Below are 20,325 nucleotides of genomic sequence, written 5' to 3' on the forward strand. Positions count from 1 at the left end.
CCAGGCTCTGAGCTGTCATCACAGAGCCTGACGCGAGGCTTGAACCCACGAACCGTAAGATCATGACCTGAGCCAAAGTTGACGCCCAACTGAAAGAGCCACCCAGGCGCCCTGTGATTTCTCTTCTTACAGAAACCTGAAACTAGGGAAGGAAAAATCTCACCCTAGCTCCTAAGATCCCTAGACTGCTACCACAATGTTTGGCATGCTGTAGATATTTAATAAATATTGTTTAAAGAAGGGATGTCCCATGACTCAAACATGTAACTTGGCTTACAACAGAATCCCAGGAACACCTCTTTATTCTCCACCAATCCATTTTATCTCCACCAACAGCATAGCATTAGATGACAACATGATTCCTTGCATATGTTATGAATTCCTTTCTCTCATCATTGTGTGGATTTTCCATTCTTGGCTTCCTAGACAGCAGCTTCTTCTAATCCCTGTTCTCAGTCAATGTGCAAGACAATGTGCTGCACAGGGAATGAAGAAGACTCAGTGTGAGTCTAGGCTTTGACTCTGGTTTGCCCATGAATTCAGGACAACCAACTAACCTCTTAGCTTTAATTTTCTACTACAGAGTAAGGGAGTTGATTCACAAGCATAGCTTTCCATATTCACATTTCCCAGCAGTTTGTGTGTCTAAAGCCCAGGATCTCCAAGGAAAAAAGAGGAACTTCTTACTTTAGATAAAAAATATATGTTTACAGCATTCTGTATTAGGTTGAATATTTAAAATAGATCATCAGAAATCTATTTAAAATCCTACTAAAAGTATTTGCTATTAGGTAAAGGAGACAGAGGATTTACTATAATAATACATAACAAGATAATTCCTCATATTCCAAAAGATCCTAGATAAATCATCACTAGTAATATTTTCAATACATAGCATATCACACTTAACAAATGTTGAACAAAAATTAGTTCTTGGTAATTGTTACAAAATCCCACCAATCCCCATAGACAACTTTGTGTCCCAACAGCAGCCATTCATACTACTGGAGGAGAGCCAGTGCATCAAGTGGTGATGGCTCTACTATCCTACTGTCCTGAGTAGTGGAAATGTGATGGAGAGAGGACCACTCTCATAGTGCTATTAGGAGTTTTCCCATGAGGTCAAGGCTGACTCAGGGCAAAATTGTGAAACAGGTGAAGTTTTTTTCTTTGGAACTCTTCTCATGTCCCATGAACAATTCTTCTTGGCCACTTCCCTGGTGGCAGTGCTTCCTTCAAGATCAATAAGCGTAAGATAGTACTGTCACTAGTATATCATGGTACATTCCAGTATGTGATTTACAACAAGGGATGGAAAGGTAAGTGGATAAAGTTCTTTGGGCTTTATATTTTGTACGTCTGGATAATTTTGCTGCTTGTTACTCTGTAAAATCTGGGTAGCAGAAAGCAGACAGCCTACCTCTTACATTCAAATGAAAAAGGAAATGATGTAACAGGTTATTATGTCCATTAGTGGTATGACAGAAGACATTTGGGTATGACAGAAGAATATGGGCTCCCTCAAGAGGGAGAAGCATAGTCCACAAGCTTAACTGCAGACGAATCTCTTTTATGTCTCCTCCTCCTAAATCAGAGTAGATCTTAAATACGTACTCTGACATTTTAAAAATTAAAGGCAAAATAATACCAAGCTAAGAAATTAATGTGGGTAATATTTGATTATTAATGTCATTTTGAGTAGAAAATAAAAGAACTTTGCTAAAAGCCTTTCTGTCTAAAGTTTCTCTTGAATTTTCTTTATTTTCCTCATTGTCTTATAAAAAGAACCAATTAATTTGGAGTCTGAGAAGGAGTTGGGACTCTCCCATAATACCTGGACAACAATGCTCCAAAAACAGATACAGACTATTTCTCCCTGGGATGGTTTTATTATTGAAATTTCCACCTACAGTGGTTCCTCTTCCCTGTAACAGGACCTATTTTTTACCACAAAATAGGCCAAAGATTTCAGTAACCTTAATACGAAGCTTGTTAGACTTAATTACATTTATCATGTTCTTTTACATCAGATTATGGAAGCAAAGCTACATCGCAGTAGCCAGACCCAAGGATTCAGGCAAACGTCTGTAACGTCTCTACAATTCATCTTTGCCTGCCACTAAGTACTCTATACTGCCCATCTGGTTAGATTGTAGTTCCTCTACTTTTTGTTCCACATCTCAATTTGGACACTAAGCTAATTTTTAGTGTGTCTTAACTTTTTTTTTTTTGAAGTAATTCCAGTTCTTATAAGTGTACACTCTCTTTCCTCCTCCTTTCAAAATATTTTTCAGGCATCGTTTTCTACTTCCTTCCACCTTAGGATAAGATTACTCCTCACCTACTCCAGTGTTCAAGGCAATGGGCAGCTATGTATTTAAATTAATCTCATTTAATTTATGCAATCCCATGCAAAGCAATGAGGCAGAAGTGCTAAAGTCTGGTATGTTTGGAAGGCTAGGATTTCCACTTTTTCACCCTGGACCCTATGCCACTGTTCCTCCTGAGGTGTCCAGCATACTCATTCAGGCTTTCCACTTTCTCTACTCAATGACAGAGACCTAATAACATCGAGCACACTGACATGGTGGTGGCCTAATGTAGCCTTTCTATCAGGAATCTTAGCTTCAATAGAAAAAGATTTAGGAAGAACTGAGAGTTATGCTTAATTAAAAAGGCATACATCACTAGTCTTTAGAACAAAGTAGATGGAAGGTCACTGAGGAAGGCAACTTCTTATTTCCTCTACTTACCAAATTAAATCTGCTTGATTATTGATCTACCTAATGGTCACTTGGGCTCCATTTGCAAGGAAGCATTCAAAAAACTAGTAGAGGGGATAGAATAAGTAGAAGTTTTGAAGAATACATTTGCCAGCCTTCTTATTTTACTTGAAGCCTTTCCCATTTCCCAGCCTTTTAAAATAGAAACTCCAGAGTAAATTACAACACAGAATTAAACAGCCTCAAGCAGAAGCACAGGCAGCTGAAATTTAGAAAGAGTGGTAAAACAGTATAAAGTAGTGACAAAATCCAAAGCTGAGAAATGGTTTGGAAGGTGTACTGTATTGTTGTGTTTTATTTAGAGATTCAAGAAAATTTCTCTTTGACAATCTCTCTTTTTTCCCCCTTCCTTTTCTTTTCTTTCCTTTGCTTCCTCCTCCTACTTCCTTCCTTCCTTCCTTCCTTCCTTCCTTCCTTCCTTCCTTCCTTCCTTCCTTCCTTCCTTCCTTCCTTCCTTCTTTAACCCTCCCTCCCTTCTATTCCCCATTCTCCCTCCCGCTCTCTTTCTCTTAGCAAAAGAGTAATGCAGCGCTGGGCTCAGAATTTGTTGGATCCTGAGTCCTAGTGGTCTTGATCAGCTAGATGTATTGGCAACTTTATCACTGCAAGAGTGAAAGTTCTTTGTCTCTGTTTCTTGCTGCCTGCATAGACTGTGTTCTACAGATGGAAAGACCACTGTCAGGTTGGATGACTCACTGAAATAAATCTGATGTGCTCCATGCAAGCAGAAACTGATCTCCAAGTAACAACACCAAACTTCAGGCCAGAAGTTAGGAAGGAGAAGCACAAATGAGATAATGAGTAAATACCTATCAAGATAAAATGGACAATAGTGTAAGCTACATACATAGCTATATGGCTGCTGGGTGTTGAAAATAGGCCTAGGAAACATTCATGTAAATTTTAACAAAGGAATGATGAAGAATGTCTTTTAAAAGACTATTGTGGAACTCTGTTATTCTATTCCATCATTTGGGCAACTGTCCTGGTACAAGCCTCTACCATATTTCCATGGGCCTAGCTACTTTAACAGTGTCCCCAACTCCCATGAGCCTACCTTCCTGTCCATGTTGTCACCAGGATGTTTGTAAAACACAAATCCAGTTGTGACACTCTGCTGTTTAATCTCTCCAATGGCTTGTTATCACATACAGGATTAAATTCAAACTCCTTAGGAAGGACTTGGCCTACATGTATCCAATATCAAGGTTCTATCAATATACTCATCCTTCCATATGCATATTCTGTTACCTTAAACCTGTAGGTCTTTTCTTTAACTTTTAAATTTTAAACCAAAGACTTATAGAAAAGTTGAAAAAATAGTAAATTCTTTCCGTATATTCCTTACTCCCTCTAACGTGTTACATAAAAACAGTCCATTTATCAAGTAATTCACATTGAGATAACATTATTAACTAAATTAGATGAACTTATTCAAATTTTGTGAGTTTTTCACTAACATTTTTTGCTATTCCAAATCATATTTAGGATCCCACCTTGCATTGAGTAATTGCTTCTTAGTCTCCTGCAGTCTGTAACAGTTCCTCAGTCTTTCCTTATCTTTCATGACCTTGTCCATTTTATTTTATTTTATTTTTTTTTCAACGTTTTTTATTTTTATTTTTGGGACAGAGAGAGACAGAGCATGAACGGGGGAGGGGCAGAGAGAGAGGGAGACACAGAATCTGAAACAGGCTCCAGGCTCTGAGCCATCAGCCCAGAGCCCGACGCGGGGCTCGAACTCACGGACCGCGAGATCGTGACCTGGCTGAAGTCGGACGCTTAACCGACTGCGCCACCCAGGCGCCCCTACCTTGTCCATTTTAAAGAGTATGGACCAGTTGTTTTGCTGAATGTCCTTCAGTTTTGGTTTGCCTGATGTTTTCTCATGTTTGGACTGAAGTTATGTGGTTTTGGTAAGAACAACACAGAAATGTTGTGTTCTTATCAGTGCATCATATCATGGGGTTCACAATGTTGATATGTCCTACTATTGGTGATATTGACCTCTATCTATCAGAAGATGGTTTCTGCAGGACTGTTTTTTTCCTGTAAAATTTCTATCATTGCCTTTGTAGTTAATATATATCTTGGCAGACATACTTTGAGACTATGTAAATCTTGTTTGTTCTAAAGCTTTTACCCACTAATTTTAGCATCCAACAGTGAATCTTGTCTACATCAATTATTACTGATGTGTGATCTCATTCTCATTTTTTTCCCCTTTGCCTTAAATATCTATCACCACTTTTTCCTCATGGTCCATTTCTACTCATCCTGCACATCTCAGTTCCAGATTGTTTCATTGTTTCTCTTCTGTGAAACGTTTCCAGACCGCCCCAGGCAGATGAAGAATTCCCTTAGCCTCACCTCCTTAGCAGCCCACACATAGCTACATAATACACATCACTATGTTTGTTGGCTGTTTTTCTTTTCCTGTGAATCACCCCACATGAACTTCTTGGGGGTAGCTACACTGTCTCAGCATTTTTTCTGCCATTTTTTTCTGCAGTGTTGGGTCTATAATAGACGTTCAATATGTTTGGAGAATAAATGAATGAATGAATACATCTGTTGTATTCTTTCCAAAATTCATTTCCAGGCTGAATAATTTAGAATTTTTATTGTTACAGTTAAAGAATAGTGCTCATTTCTAAATACATAATTCTGATTTTCTGCCAAAATTTTACCCCTTTGAGAAATTTACTTCATCATGTTCCTGGCAGAATCCTTACTTAATCCTTGAAAAACAAAACTAAAATCCTGCTTGCTGCTTTTTTTTTTCCTACCTCCCCTTGTCACGTGACGGCCTATCTTTTCCTCTTCTACTGTGATTCAGTTTGTAAGTATATTTTTTCAGGGGCAGAAGAGAAGAAACTGCTCTTTTATTCTTTTTGCTAAGCTGCTAGGTGTTTCCTACTCTGATCCTGATGCATAAACTTCCTTAATCCTTGGTGATACTTTTCCTCCTGTGTGCCTTTATTTCCATGAAGAAGCAAAACAAACAATGGAAATTGACTTTTTGGCTAACAGTTCTCATTATTATTATTACATAATCAGTGATTTGAATCATTAATGTAGGAAACCAGGCATGCATGTGGATGAATAGCTTGCCTGGCTACATTCCCATAGACATGTCAATAGTAACTAACATAATTGTAGATGCTAAAAGGAACTTGTCCTCCATTATCATTATCAGCAGCAGCAGCATCTTGTCATTGAAACCTGTACCACATTGTGTAGTCTGCACAGAACCATACGTATTGTTCTTAATCAGTAACATCGCTCTTTTGAACCCTCTTATCACTTAGTACGAACCCTTATAATACCTCATTTTGGTAGTTATGTTAGACTGCATTGTAGCCATCTGGAGTTGTTATCTTATCCTTCTCAATCCACTGTCTCCCTACCCACACTAGACCAGGAATTCTTTAAAGTCTGAAACTGAGGTTCATACCCTCTTTATCATTAGTGCCTACTGCTATGCTGAGCGCATAATAGGAGCTCAGAAGTATTTATGGAATTCAACTGCTTTTCTTCCATCTAAAACAGAAAACAAAGAAACAGAGAAGTTGAGGAAGGGTGTGTAGGAATGAACAATTATAGCATCAGAACTTTTTTTTCATTGATACAATGTTATTGATGAGCACATGTTAAATAGAACAAGGTTTCTAGAAGTTCTGAGAAGTTAGAGAAAGAAATCAACAATTGACATTTTAACAAAAAACATGGACTCCAGAATCAGACCTGAAAATACAAAAGATTCATTTGGATTTGATTTATGTAACACTTTTCTAATGGTGGGTGATATTCAACCAAAGAAACAGTCTAAATGTCATTCTCTTTACCTCCAGAGCAGTATTAATTTTAAGAATCTACCTCCTCTTAATTCTCATTGACAATGTCTTAGTTCTGATCCTCGTTTTTTTTTTTTATCAAGATGATTGCACTACCTTCAAATGATTCTCCTGCTTCCAGTTTTTTCTCCCTTCAATTCTTAAGAGATGGCTCCCATTGATCATAAGACCAAGTTCTAGTTCTTTATCATGGCATATGAGATGTTTCAATTTTGGCTATCAATCTATTTTATTAGACTTTTCTCTTACCATCCTCCTTATGCAAATCTATATTCTAGCCACATAAAACTTCACAAATCTCCAGGAAGGAGTATAGCATGTTTTTTTTTAGCTTTCTACACATTTCCTAATGCTGTTTCTACAAACAAAAATTCCTATCATTTTCATTTGATCCTCCCAAGACCCAAGTGAAAAAAAAAAAAAAACAACTACACACACACACACACACACACACACACACACACACACGCACCCCTCAGTGATATATTCCCTAAATTTACAAAGCAGAATTAATCTCTCTCCATCATTTGCCATAAAAGTTGGTCTGTACCTTTTTATAGCATTTCTCATATTTAGAATTCTTTGCCCGTAAAAATTATATTCCCTAAAGCTAACAGTTATTCATCTCTGCATCACCAACACCTAGAAAGAGATTTTAGTAGGCTGCGCTGATATAACAAATTCTGAAATATCTGTGGTCTATCATAATGAGAGTTTAATGTTCACTCATGACAGACCAATATGACAGGGAGAGGAGAGGAGTTTTTGTTCCACATAGTTACTCAGGGATCAAGGCTCTTTATATCTTATGATACCACCATCTTCAACATGTGAAGTTCAAGTGTGCCACAGGAACATTAAGTAGAAGATCGCATGTGGGAGATTTTTATGGATGAGACCTAGAAGTATCATACAAAACATTAAATCACATTCCATTGCTGTAACTTGTTCACTGACCCAAACTAATTTCAAAGGGCCTGAGAAATGTAGTTTATCTGTGCGCCCAGAAAAAAAGAAAAGAAACGTGGATGTTAGAGAGCACAGCATTCTCTGTCAACATGTGCAGTAAATAGGTGCAGAATAAGTACAATGAAAGAACTGTTTCTAATCTGAAGCCATTGTGATGGATTCAAAGGGACAAAGAAAATCGTTTTTGAACAAGAAAGTCCTGGTTTCAGACTATAGCAATTCAAGCCATTTACTAACTCTGTAGTCATGGCAAATATTTAAAGCTCTCTAAGCTTTAAGTTCCTCATCCATAAGTGAAGTTAATGCAGAGATTAATTGAGGTAATACATGAAAAGCATCTGGCACATTTGAAAAGCTATTTAATAATTATCTATATTTCATTCAAATCATTTTTTTTTGCCTTAGAATCTGCATTGTGCTAGTACAAAGTGCTAAGTATCAAGACTAAGAAAATCTCTTAAAAATATTCCTTACCTTTAGGGAATTTACAGACCAGTTGTTGGGGCATAATAATAGATAAGAAAATATACCATTTAAAATACATTGTGATAGGTAGGCTTTTCACAACAGAGGCTATCAAAATATCCAGTAAACAAATAAAAAAGTACACACATCATTAGTTACCAGAAAAATGTAACTTAGAACCACAATAAGTTCCTATGACATACTCACCAGAATGAGTAAAATTAAAAAGATGAGCAATACTAAGTGTTGGCAAGTATATGGAACAACTGTAAACTTCTTACGTAGCCAGGAGAGTGTAAATTGATCCCACCACATAGAAAAAAAGTTTTACAGTACCTACTAACTATTAAGAAACACATATCCCATGATCTACCAATCTCACTCCAGACATCTGCCCACAGGAATGTGTGTTTATGTCCATCATGCCAGACAGGAGTGTCCACAGCATTTTTACTCATAAAAACCCTACACTGAAAAGAAACCAAATTTTCTGGGAAATGTTCTGGTGAAAGGAAATGTCCTATACCTTGATATAGATACAGATTACACAGTACATGCATTTGTCAGGACTGTTAGAACTCACACCTAAGATCTGTACATTTCAAAGTATATAAAGTATGCCTTAATAATAACAATTACAATAATGATAAAGTAACGAAGTATAAAGCAGATGCTTCCAAATCAGCTACAAGAGTCTCTTATACCTCAGTTTTGGTTGTTTAGAGGATGGCTCCTATCTTAAGATATGCCATAGTCCCTCGTGCATCCAAAGAAATTTTATTAATAGCACATTATCTCAGTAATTGTTTCAACATTGTTAAAGTCATTATTATTGAAAAGCCATCCCCAGTTTTATCTTCTAGATAATCTAGCTCTTTAATGGCCCCCTGGAACCACTATTGTGAGTTCCGCATACTACCTAGACTATATTTTAAGGCATCCATGGTAAATGGCATCCATTACCATGGATGGTAAACATACCATCCATTTTGGGTAAGAACCCAGACCACCATCTTGAATTACATATATATTAATCTTCTTCATAAAAAAGGTACTCTTTCTCACGTTAGTAGTAAAAAGAAAGAAAAAAGAAAAAGAAAAAAAAAACACCAAGTAGAAAATATTTTGTTGCAAATCTGACTTAAAATAAGAGGTAATGAATTTCCTCAACGTCCTCTAAAGTACTATCTTTTGAAAACTACATTCTATTCCCTAATTATACGGTAAAATATGAATATAGAAATATTTCAAAATATAATAACATAGAAAGGCAAAATTATCACCCAAACTCCTAATCCCAAAAATAACTACTTTAATCTTCTGCTAATAGGTAGACAGATAGATACACAGATATTCTTTTTAAAGCTATTTAGATTAAAAAGTTAGAAGATAAAGAATAAGTATCAGCAAAAAAACATAAAATTTACTCACAATTCCATCACTCAAATGAGGTAGGCATCATAGACTTGACACCACAGAAGAATTGCTTGTTTCCTTGGCTGTCCATGTCTTAGGAACAGAAGAATGTGTCTGGAGAATAGAAGAATGGAATGTGAAGGATTTTCCCATCTGGCTCCGTCTGCAATGGAGAATTTTACTTTGATTTTGGCATTATATTAGTTTCTAATTTTAGTTCCTTTTTTCTGAGTTTTCTTCTTTTGCCATTTCTATATTTCTTGTTCTCATGCATTTGCAAGCATATTTTAGTGAGAACTGGGAGAGGCTATCAGGGAAATTGTTTAAGTCAGAAATCTAACAGCTATAGGATGAGGAATCCCAATGAATTAGATACCAAGTAATATCTACTATCAAACATCATAAGGGTGTCTGTAGCCTGGGTTATTAAGGAAGCTAGAGAGGATTTCTGGAAGGGAAAGCCAATGTAAAAAGACTTCTAAAGGCAAAGAAAAATATGGAGAAAATTGCCCTATTGTATTACACAAAGCAGATTGTGCTTTTGGCCTCCTCACAGATTCCTGCATGAGGAAAGAAAATAGATTTGGCATACCCACACAGTCTTATTGGAATTAATCTTCCTTTCTACTTAGTGACATTTGTTTCAGATCATTAGCAACTAAGAAGGCAGTGTGTAAGCTGGCAGGATAATTGAAGTAGAGATTCTTGGTTTACTGTTTCCCACTAAACACCAAGGTCCAAATACTCAGGGATTCTTAAATAGAGGAAAAACAAGTAATCTATGGTAAAAATAATGTGAACTTTATCTCAAAAATATAATTTTATTTGATACAGAAAAAATTATTTCATTTCCAAGAGAGGAGGTTGTTTTTTTGCTTGTTTTTTAATTGAGGTAAAATTGTTATATAACATTGTATTAATTTCAGGCATGTGACATAATCATTTGATATTTGTATACACTAAAACTAGACAATCACAGTATGTCTAGTTACCATCTATCACCATAAAATTGACCTCCTTAACCCTTTTTTTACACCCCCATCCTGCTTCCCCTTTGATAACCACCAATCTGTTCTCTGATTCTGAGTTTTTTGTTTGTTCGTTTGTTTTTTTAATTCCATATATAAGTGAAATCATGATATCTCAGTACTGAACTATTAGGATTACTTCACTTTTAGGACAATTAATCTGAAATTGTCCCATTGTCAGGCTATCCTCACAATAACAGCTGACATTTCACAATGCCAAGCTCTTTTAATTCACCAAACAATCCTATGATGTAAGTACTATTATTATCCCAACTTTACAGATTAGAAAACAGAAGCACTTAGTTGTTAGGTAAGTAAGGACACAGTTATAATTGATACAGCCAAGACTGCATTCCAAACAGTCTGGCTGCAGGATCTGTGCAGATAACCATTATACTATATTGCCTCTGTCATCTTACCACATCTCCTAGTGAATGTGTTTTCCACTGTTAGAGACCATTATTTACAGATGCTCTCATAAAATCTATAAAAATTACTCCCCTTTCTTCATTCCTAATTGATGACTTTGTTTTTTTTTATTTCCCCAAGAAAATAAAGTATTCAGAAGACAATTCCCTCATCTTTCCATCACCAAATCTCCCAGGTTTTATAATCAGTATCTATATACTCAAGTTTCTGATACAGCCAGTGAAATATGCTTACTCAAATAGGGCTGCTAAAACTAGTCTGTCTAAAAGGGAACTGACTTTAATCCCCTCCTGCCTGCTCAGGAATTTGGTTCTTAAATTTCATTTACTCTACTAAGGTGTCATTCCTACTGACTTACATGGTGGAAGCCCATTAAATATTTCGATTGCTTTCCTAAATTTTCTAGTCATTAGGCAGGCCATGTGATTACTTCTGACCAAGTAAATGTACAACCATCTTGCACTAAGAGAGCGAAAAACCCCATGTACACTTTTCTAGTCTTACTCATCTGCTGTAGCAGTTGAACGGTTTGCATATTTAAGATCATGCACATATAAGACAATGGAACCTCAGTCAGACTGTGACCTCAAGGAACTTTGGGTAAGAGAGCTTCCAGCCTACTTTCCCTGAATCTGTAGGATGGATGAAACATAACCCTTTGTTGTAGTAAACCACTGGAATTTGGGGCCTAATTTGTTACTGCAGCATAACTTAGCCTATCCTGACTAATAGAGCATATAAATACATTATAAAAAAAATATATCTTAACCCTATGTTCTATTCCAGATAGTGTCAATTTATTCTGCTTTCTTTACAGAAAAATCACTGAATGTATTATCTACATTCAGTCTCCACTTCCTTGCTTTAAAAAAAAATCTATAATCAGCCTTTTTTTCCTCTTTATAATGTCACAAACATCTTTATCTCACTAAATCCATCAGTTGGTTCAATGTCCTTATTATTCAATCATTATCAAGCTTTGAAATAATCCCTTCACTTTATTCTCAGTGAAATTTGTTTATTTCACAGATGACTTCTCTTCAGTTTTATTTGCCAGTTTCTTTTCCTCTACTCTTTCCTGAATATTGTCCTGCCCCCCAATCTTGGTCTTTGGCCCTACTCTCTCTCTACCTCCTTCAGTGATCTTACAATTTTGTGCTTTTATAAGGCATCTATATGCTGATGACACCCAACTTGTATTCCCCATCCAGACCTCTCCCTGATGCTAGACTCACCCCTAACTGAATATTAATAGTAATAGTTTAGAGGTATCTAAAACATAACATGTTCTAGTCAAAACTTTTTATTTCCACCTCAATCCCCCCAAACATCTGTTTCTTCACTATTTCCCTCATTGCATTCACTTATTTGCTAAACTCAATCATGGCCTGTGCATGGGTGAAGTTTGTCCTCTGCCAAAATTCTAGATGGCTCCATTCTTCCCGTTATTCTTTCTCCAATCTCAACTTTATCCACGTCTAACATATCAGAAAGCTCTTTTGGGTTTTACTCTCAAAATATATCCACGTCTCATTATTTCTGCTCACTTATTCAAACATCACACACTTCTAAGATACCATCTCCTTTGTGGCCTTTAGAAATTGACTCACAACTGGTCTCCTTGCTTCTACTCTCACCATGCTACAATTTATTCTCTACACAGTCACCAGGGAGCTCTTTAAAACTATATATCATATTATGTCACTTCCTTTACAATACTGTTCTGCTTTTCATCACATTTAGAATAACAGCCCAGCTGCTTACCAAGGATTCCCCTGGCCTATACAACATGGCCTCTGCTACCCTCTAGCCTTACCTCCTGCTTTGCTCCTTCTGACCCTCTTCACTTCAGCTACACTGACCTCCTTGAGGTTTGTAAAACACCCTAAGCTAGTTTTTGCTTCAAAACATTTACACCTGCTATTCCCATCCTATGTTATCACCTCTCTATTGAACAGTTTGTTAGAACTTCACACTACTTTTTCCTACGTATCTTCAGATCTCTGCTTAAATATCCCTTCCTCAGAAAAGCCTACCCTGACATCCACTCTAGAACAGCCTTTAAATTTCCTACACTCTCCCTCCTTTAATTTCTTGGTAACATCTACCACACTATAAAAGCATATTCTTGTACATATGTGTGTATTTAACTCTTGTTTCTGTCTTCCCTACTGTAACTTAAGTGTGGGGTATTTACCTTGTTTGTCCCTGGATTTCCAGCACTCAGAATAGAGCCAGGCATCTAGTGGATGTTCTATGCATTGCTATTGTATTAGCAAATGAATTAATAAGTCACACATGTCTAATTTTGCATATGGTTCTTTTGGAATTTTATCATTTTTCTTTAAATTTTAATTCCCAAAGAAAGGGAAGGATTCACTGAGGCAGAAAATCTCTCTGACATAGAGAATATCAGGAATGATCCCTAGCTGAACAAAGGCCAATTCTACAAATAGCTGACAAATTGGCTGAGTTTTGGTCAATTCATTTTTTAAAGTCACTTCCTGAATGTGTAGGTTTTTGCAGGTACTGGATCAGCCATGCAGTCAATCCAATTCAGCCTCAGAAGTGGGAAATAGATTGAATGTTTTTAAACCTATATTTTCACTCTCTCAACAGGGGGAGTCTACACTTTGGACAATTTCCAGCACAGAAACCATACGTTTATGAAAATCTCTGTAGTGTTAACCTTGTTGCATCCACTTTCCCGCTGCATGATTTCCTCTTCACATTCAAGTACTTAGAAAGCACTTGCCCTTGTTACAAGAAAAACTAATGTTGGAATCTCTTCTAATCTTCATGTTTCCTGAATTCCTATTAACAGAAGGTAAAGAGACCAACAATCTCATGTGTGGTTATTCCAAACACAGCCTCATCTTCATCTTCACATTTGAGCACTAAGTTTAAGAGCGAAACTCATTACAGAATAGAGAAAAGGGGCACATTTTAGCAGTTAAGCTTCAGGACAACTTGATCCGACCTAAATGCTTTGTAATCTCTCTTTAAACAAAAGCTTTAGCTTCTGTAATCCTCCTCTTTATCTATTCCTATGATGCCTCCTGAGGTTGAAGCTGCTGCTCATGTCATTTTTATAAACAGCCTAGATCTCTGCCCACAAATTGTTTTCCAAGGGTGATGGCAGTGGTGTCAACTTACCTCAAGTGTCATGAGTCATGTTTCCCTCCCCTTGGAGACACCTGCCCAAGCAGAGCCCGAACATCCTTTGCTTGTATTCTCACTACACAGGCGTTCTGTTACTGAGCATCCAGGCAGCCAAGGGCCCTGGCTCATTAAAGTGTGGCTGAGAGACTACTGTGTCTGTCTGTACCTTCTGTTCTTGAAATTCCAAGAAAAGCCTTCCATTTGTCCTGTAAATATGCACTTTGCTTCACTGTGCCACACTGTACCCCAGGCTCCACCCGAAGTCTGGTGTCTTTGATAGGGTCCTTTGGTGCCTGTGAAATTCTCTTTCCTTTCCTAAAGGGAAACATCAAGGAAGCTCAGGCTCCATGACTCCAGACTGATGCCCTAAGGAAGAAACAGTCTAGCCAGGATTGAAATGGCTCATGCTGGCCCAGTCACTATGAACAGGCATCTTTTTTTTTTTTTTTCCAAGCATCGTTAATACATGCTGATGAATGTCGGCATATAGAGACAGTGAAAAACTACAAGTCAAATAAAAGCCAAAAAGTAAAAATAATTTTACAAACATCACTATGCAGAAACATCACAGAGAGCAACCAACTTCTGCTTTACCTATTATAACAGAGCCATGTGACCATATGTACACACACACACACACACACACACACACACACACACACACACAAAGACTCTGCAAGGAAGCAGCTGTCCTTTTGTTTTCTTACAAACCAATGCTCTAGCTATTTGTGAAAGACAGACAATCTCTAGATAAATCGTCATAGGATAAAGACCTATTTTGACTTTATCTTTGACCTAGAACTCTGGGATCAGACACACTGATAAGAAAGTTGCTATCACTGGGAATCAAGAGAACTAGATTGTCAACAAGTGGCCTACCTTAATGAAAGGAGTGTGGACTTTAGCATTAAAGAGACCTGGCTTTAAATCCTTCAAATTCCATTTACTAGCTGTGCAGCTATGAGCAAATACCTTAAGCATTCTGAGCCTCAGTTTCTTCATATGCACAAAGCTTCTTAGAAGGATGATGTATATGAAGTGGCTAGAACAAAGTAAGACCTCAGGGCTTTATAGGTAGTTTCTACTAGGGGCCAACTCTTACTCATATTGGACAAGACACACCACCTCTTTGGGCCCCAGTTTTTATCCTCAAAAAATCAATTCTAGGGCACAATAATGGAAGGAAGACTGATAATGTAAAGATTCAGGATTTTATTGATAAAACTTGATGAGTCTCCTTCTCCCTGGTGTTTCTGGATGGTAGATGGGCAGAAGTTCTGTCTCGACATATACACAGGTGTTAATAAAATAGGATGTGATGATGGTAAGTCCTTAGGGAAGGAAGTATAAAATTTCCACTCTCATCTTGACTTTGTGCTCACTAGCTCTCTCTCTCCCTTCCACTTTCCCATTCTCTTTCTCTCCCTCTCTCAAATGCAGAATGGAGAATCTGCTGTCTCAGTCTTACATTTCATGAGATTATTAATATGAACATCCTTATAAAATGATATATAAACACTAAGTTATTATTGCTAACTATTTAAACATTATTAGAGTGTCTCCAGTTTTCCTTGGATATAAATTATGTTCAACCCTAGACTGTCCTAGAAAATAGTAATTGAAAAGAAGCTAATGTCCTTTTGATATTATACACAGAAAACCCGATAGACTCCTAGAGTCTGCTAGAACTGATACATGAATTCAGCAAAGTCGCGGGATACAAAATTAATGTACAAAAATCAGCTGCATTCTTATACACTAATAATGAAGCAACAGAAAGACAAATAAAGAAACTGATCCCATTTACAATTGCACCAAGAATCATAAAATCCCTAGGAATAAACCTAACCAAAGATGTAAAAGATCTGTATGCTGAAAACTATTGAAAGCTTCTGAAGGAAATTGAAGAAGATACAAAGAAATGGAAAAAAATTCTGTGCTCATGGATTGGAAGAATAAATATTATTAAAATGTCAATACTTCCCAAAGTAATCTACACATTCAGTGAACTCCCAATCAAAATTGCACCAGCCTTCTTCTCGAAGCTAGAACAAGCAATCCTAAAATTTGTATGGAACCACAAAAGACCCCGAATAGCCAAAGTAATATTGAAGAAGAAGACCAAAGCGGGAGGCATCACAATCCCAGACTTTAGCCTCTACTACAAAGCTGTCATCATCAAGACAGCATAGTATTGGCACAAAAACAGACACATAGACCAATGGAATAGAATAGAGACTCCAGAATTGGACCCACAAAAGTTATGTCCCGCTAATCTCTTTCAAAGCAGGAAAGACTATCCAATGGAAAAAAGACAGTCTCTTTAACAAATGATACTGGGAGGACTAGACAGCAACATGCAGAAGAATGAAACTAGACCACTTTCTTACACCATTCACAAAAATAAACTCAAAATGGATAAAGGACCTGAATGTGAGGCTGGAAACCACCAAAACCCTAGAGGAGAAAGCAGGAAAAAAATCTCTCTGACCTCAGCCGCAGCAATTTCTTACTTGACACATCTCCAAAGGCAAGGGAATTAAAAGCAAAAATGAACTATTGGGACCTCAAAAGATAAAAAGTTTATGCACTACAAAGGAAACAATCAACAAAACTAAAAGGCAACCAACGGAATGGGAAAATATATTTGCAAATGACATATAGGACAAAGGGTTAGTATCCAAAATCTATAAAGAACTCACCAAACTCCACACCTGAAAAACAAATAATCCAGTGAAGAAATGGGCAGAAAACATGAATAGACACTTCTCTAAAGAAGACCTCCAGATGGCCAACAGGCACATGAAAAGATGCTCAATGTCACTCCTCATCAGGGAAATACAAATCAAAACCACACTGAGGTATCACCTCACTCCAGTCGGAGTGGCTAAAATGAACAAATCAGGAGACTATAGATGCTGGAGAGGATGTGGAGAAACGGGAATCCTCTTGCACTTTTCATGGGAATGCAAACTGCTGCAGCCGCTCTGGAAAATAGTGTGGAGGTTCTTCAAAAAATTAAAAATAGACCTACCCTATGACCCAGCAATAGCACTGCTAGGAATTTACCCAAGGGATACAGGAGTGCTGACGCATAGGGGCACTTGCACCCCAATGTTTATAGCAGCACTTTCAACAATAGCCAAACTATGGAAAGAGCCTAAATGTTCATCAATTGATGAATGGATAAGGAAATTGTGGTTTATAGACACAATGGAATACTACTTGGCAATGAGAAAGAATGAAATATGGCCTTTTGTAGCAACGTGGATGGAACTGGAGAGTGTTATGCTAAGTGAAATAAGTCATACAGAGAAAGACAGATACCATACGTTTTCACTCTTATGTAGATCCTGAGAAACTTAACAGAAGACCATGCGGGAGGGAAGGAAAAAAAAAGTTAGAGAGGGAGGGAGCCAAACCATAAGAGACTCTTAAAAACTGAGAATAAACTGAAGGTTGATGAGGGGTGGGAGGGAGGGGAAAGTGGGTGATGGGTGTTGAGGAGGGCACCTGTTGGGATGAGCACTGGGTGTTGTATGGAAACCAATTTGACAATAAATTTCTTATTAAAAAAATAAAAATAAAAGAACAGACTGAATATTAAAAAAAATAAAGCTCCTATGAACATTGAAGTACAAAAAAAAAAAGTTCCCTAAAGTTTAAAGCCCTTAAAGTTCCCTATATAAAGAATACTGGGTGAAGGTATCATATCATCTTGTATTTGGAGAGTTTCCTAAGTCTTCTTTCCATACCCTATATTTGATTTGTATTAGACAATTTCATTTGTAATCCAGGACTGCCACTAGTCTTCCTACAAAAGAAAGTAATGCAGCTGGACTCAGTTTCATCATTTTTTAAATGTATGCATATACAAGGACTCTCTTGATCGTTTATTTAAAAGGTAGGTAACAGAATTTAAATGGGATTAATCAGCACATAGCTATACATACACATACTGTTTTGAGTTGAGTAGCTGGCATTTTTCACTTGCTTTTTTCAGGTAATCAATCTATCCTTAAAGAGCTTTCAAAAGACATGAACTGGTCTGGCTCAAACACTGGAGTTTTCTTTTCTTCTTGTATTGATTATAGTAACTATAATAACAAGCCAATATCCACAGGGTAAAACAAATCTCTCTCATACTGGTGAACAACTGGTAAATTACACTGACCTATTTTTCTTTAATGATGTAAACTATGTTCAATCATTAAAAATGTTCTCAGATTGCCTGATTACCACTTGTTTTTCAGCTTGACAGGGCACTAGTGAGACAAAGTGGTAATTCCACACACCAAACCTTTTGTAAATGAATTACTGAAAGACAGAACCTCCAACCTCAGAACAAATGCTACAGATAAGATGGAGTCTTACCACTCATCTGGTCCCTACTTGGCTCATCTTTAGCATCATTTTGATTTGTACTTCTAAATAGGTAAAATAGTTTTCTGTTGCTTTGTAACAAATTATCACAAACATGGAAGCTTAAAACCACACACGTATTTTATAATCTCGCGGTTTTAGTGGGTCAGAAGTTTGAGCACCTCTTAAATGGGTCTCCTGTTTAGGGTCTCACAAGGTTGCAACTGGTGTCTGCTGCACTGAGTTCTCATCTGAAGGCTTGAAATTATCCATATCCAAACCTACTGCCATTGTTGGCACAATTTACCTTCCTTGTCATTGCAGGGCTTAGGGTTCTGGCTTTTTACTGGTTGGATATTGGGGCTGCCCTCAGTTCTTAGAACCTGCCTCTAATTCCTCACCATGTAGACTTTCCCCAATGGCTGCTAACTTCATGTTAGCAGGACGAGTCTCTAGACCAGGTTTGGTACCAAAGTAGTCTTAAATAACAATGTAATCATAGGAGTGATATCCTTTACTTTTGCTGTATCCTATTAGTAAGAATCAAGTCACAAGTCCCACCCACATTCAAGGTAAGGTAATTATAAAAGAGCATGAAGACAAGGAGGCAGGAGGCATTGTGCGTGTATATGTGTGTGTGTGGCGGGGGTGTGGGGTGGGTATGACTCATCTTAGAATCTGTCCAATGATAGCTACAAAAGGCAAAATATTGGGAAGGGAATAAAGGAGCATTCAGGGCCACCACTACTCTTCAAGAAGGTAAAGTTCAAGACAGAGATGGAGATGATAATGTGACCAGCCCAGGAAGACTAACATTTGGCACATTTCCAAATTCATATTTTAAAAATATTTGCTCTAGGGGAGGTGGGTTGGGGGATGGGTGAAATAGATAAAGGGGATTAAGAGTGTACTTATTGTGATGAACATGGAGTAATGCATAGAAATATTGAATCATTATATTCTACACCTGAAACTAATATAACACTGTGTTAATTACACTTTAATAAAAACTAATTAAAAATATAAAAATATTTACTCCATGTTTACATAAAGAAGAAATGAAGGGCTATGAAGGAGGGAAGAGAAAAAAGTCAAACTTGACTGAGGACAGCAGTCAAATTTGAAAACTCACTCAGTAAAATAAATCCTTGCATTTAACTGCCATCACTTCCTTTAGAAGGTAGTCTACTTACCATCTGCTGTTATCCAGTTATGCTGTCCACAGCCTCACCATTCCAACCTAAAGTATCCTATAACATTATTCCTTTTGGCTACAAGTAATACTCATCCTAAGACCAATTTTGGCAAATTCAATTTTCTCTCTCTCCATTCCTGAGGATACAGCAGAGTCTAACAGATCAACTCCAAAGTAAAAGACTGTATTTTTATGTTTTTATGCTTACATGGAGCATTTTTAAATTTTTTTAAAATTTTAATGTTTTTTTATTTTTGAGAGAGAGACAGAGCCTGAGCAGGGGAGGGGCAGAGAGAGAGGGAGACACAGAACCTGAAGGAGGCTCCAGACTCTGAGCTGTCAGCACAGAGCTCAATGAGGGACTGGAAACCACAAACTGCGAGATCATGACCTAAGCTGAAGTCAGACCCTTAACCAACTGAGCCACCCAGGCACCCCTACACATCAGCATGGTTAAACTTGGCAATGCAAAGAATTAGGATGGGTAACAGTCTTTACTGTTATTAGGTCTTGTCAAACACTAACTGGAATAACTTCTAACTATATAGGTTTATCTTTCTAACTGCCCAATTTAGGTTTCTGGAAACTTTACTCTGTTAGAATTCAGGTTTGGATAATTTATCATCCTACAGAGAAATTAGCGTGGGGTGTTAACATTG

At 37.2% G+C, this 20,325-nt stretch overlaps 1 long non-coding RNA gene across 1 annotated transcript in view; it reads right to left on the reverse strand.

The window, feature by feature from the left end:
- LOC128314016 (uncharacterized) overlaps nt 1–20,325 on the reverse strand; it is a 142,593-nt gene that overhangs the window by 121,307 nt on the left and 961 nt on the right. The window contains exon 2 of the long non-coding RNA XR_008295301.1: nt 9,506–9,653. This is a non-coding gene — a long non-coding RNA (uncharacterized LOC128314016). The remainder of the gene's footprint in view (nt 1–9,505; nt 9,654–20,325) is intronic.

The sequence above is a fragment of the Acinonyx jubatus genome, chromosome C1 (assembly GCF_027475565.1).
Source record: "Acinonyx jubatus isolate Ajub_Pintada_27869175 chromosome C1, VMU_Ajub_asm_v1.0, whole genome shotgun sequence".
NCBI lineage: Eukaryota > Metazoa > Chordata > Mammalia > Carnivora > Felidae > Acinonyx > Acinonyx jubatus.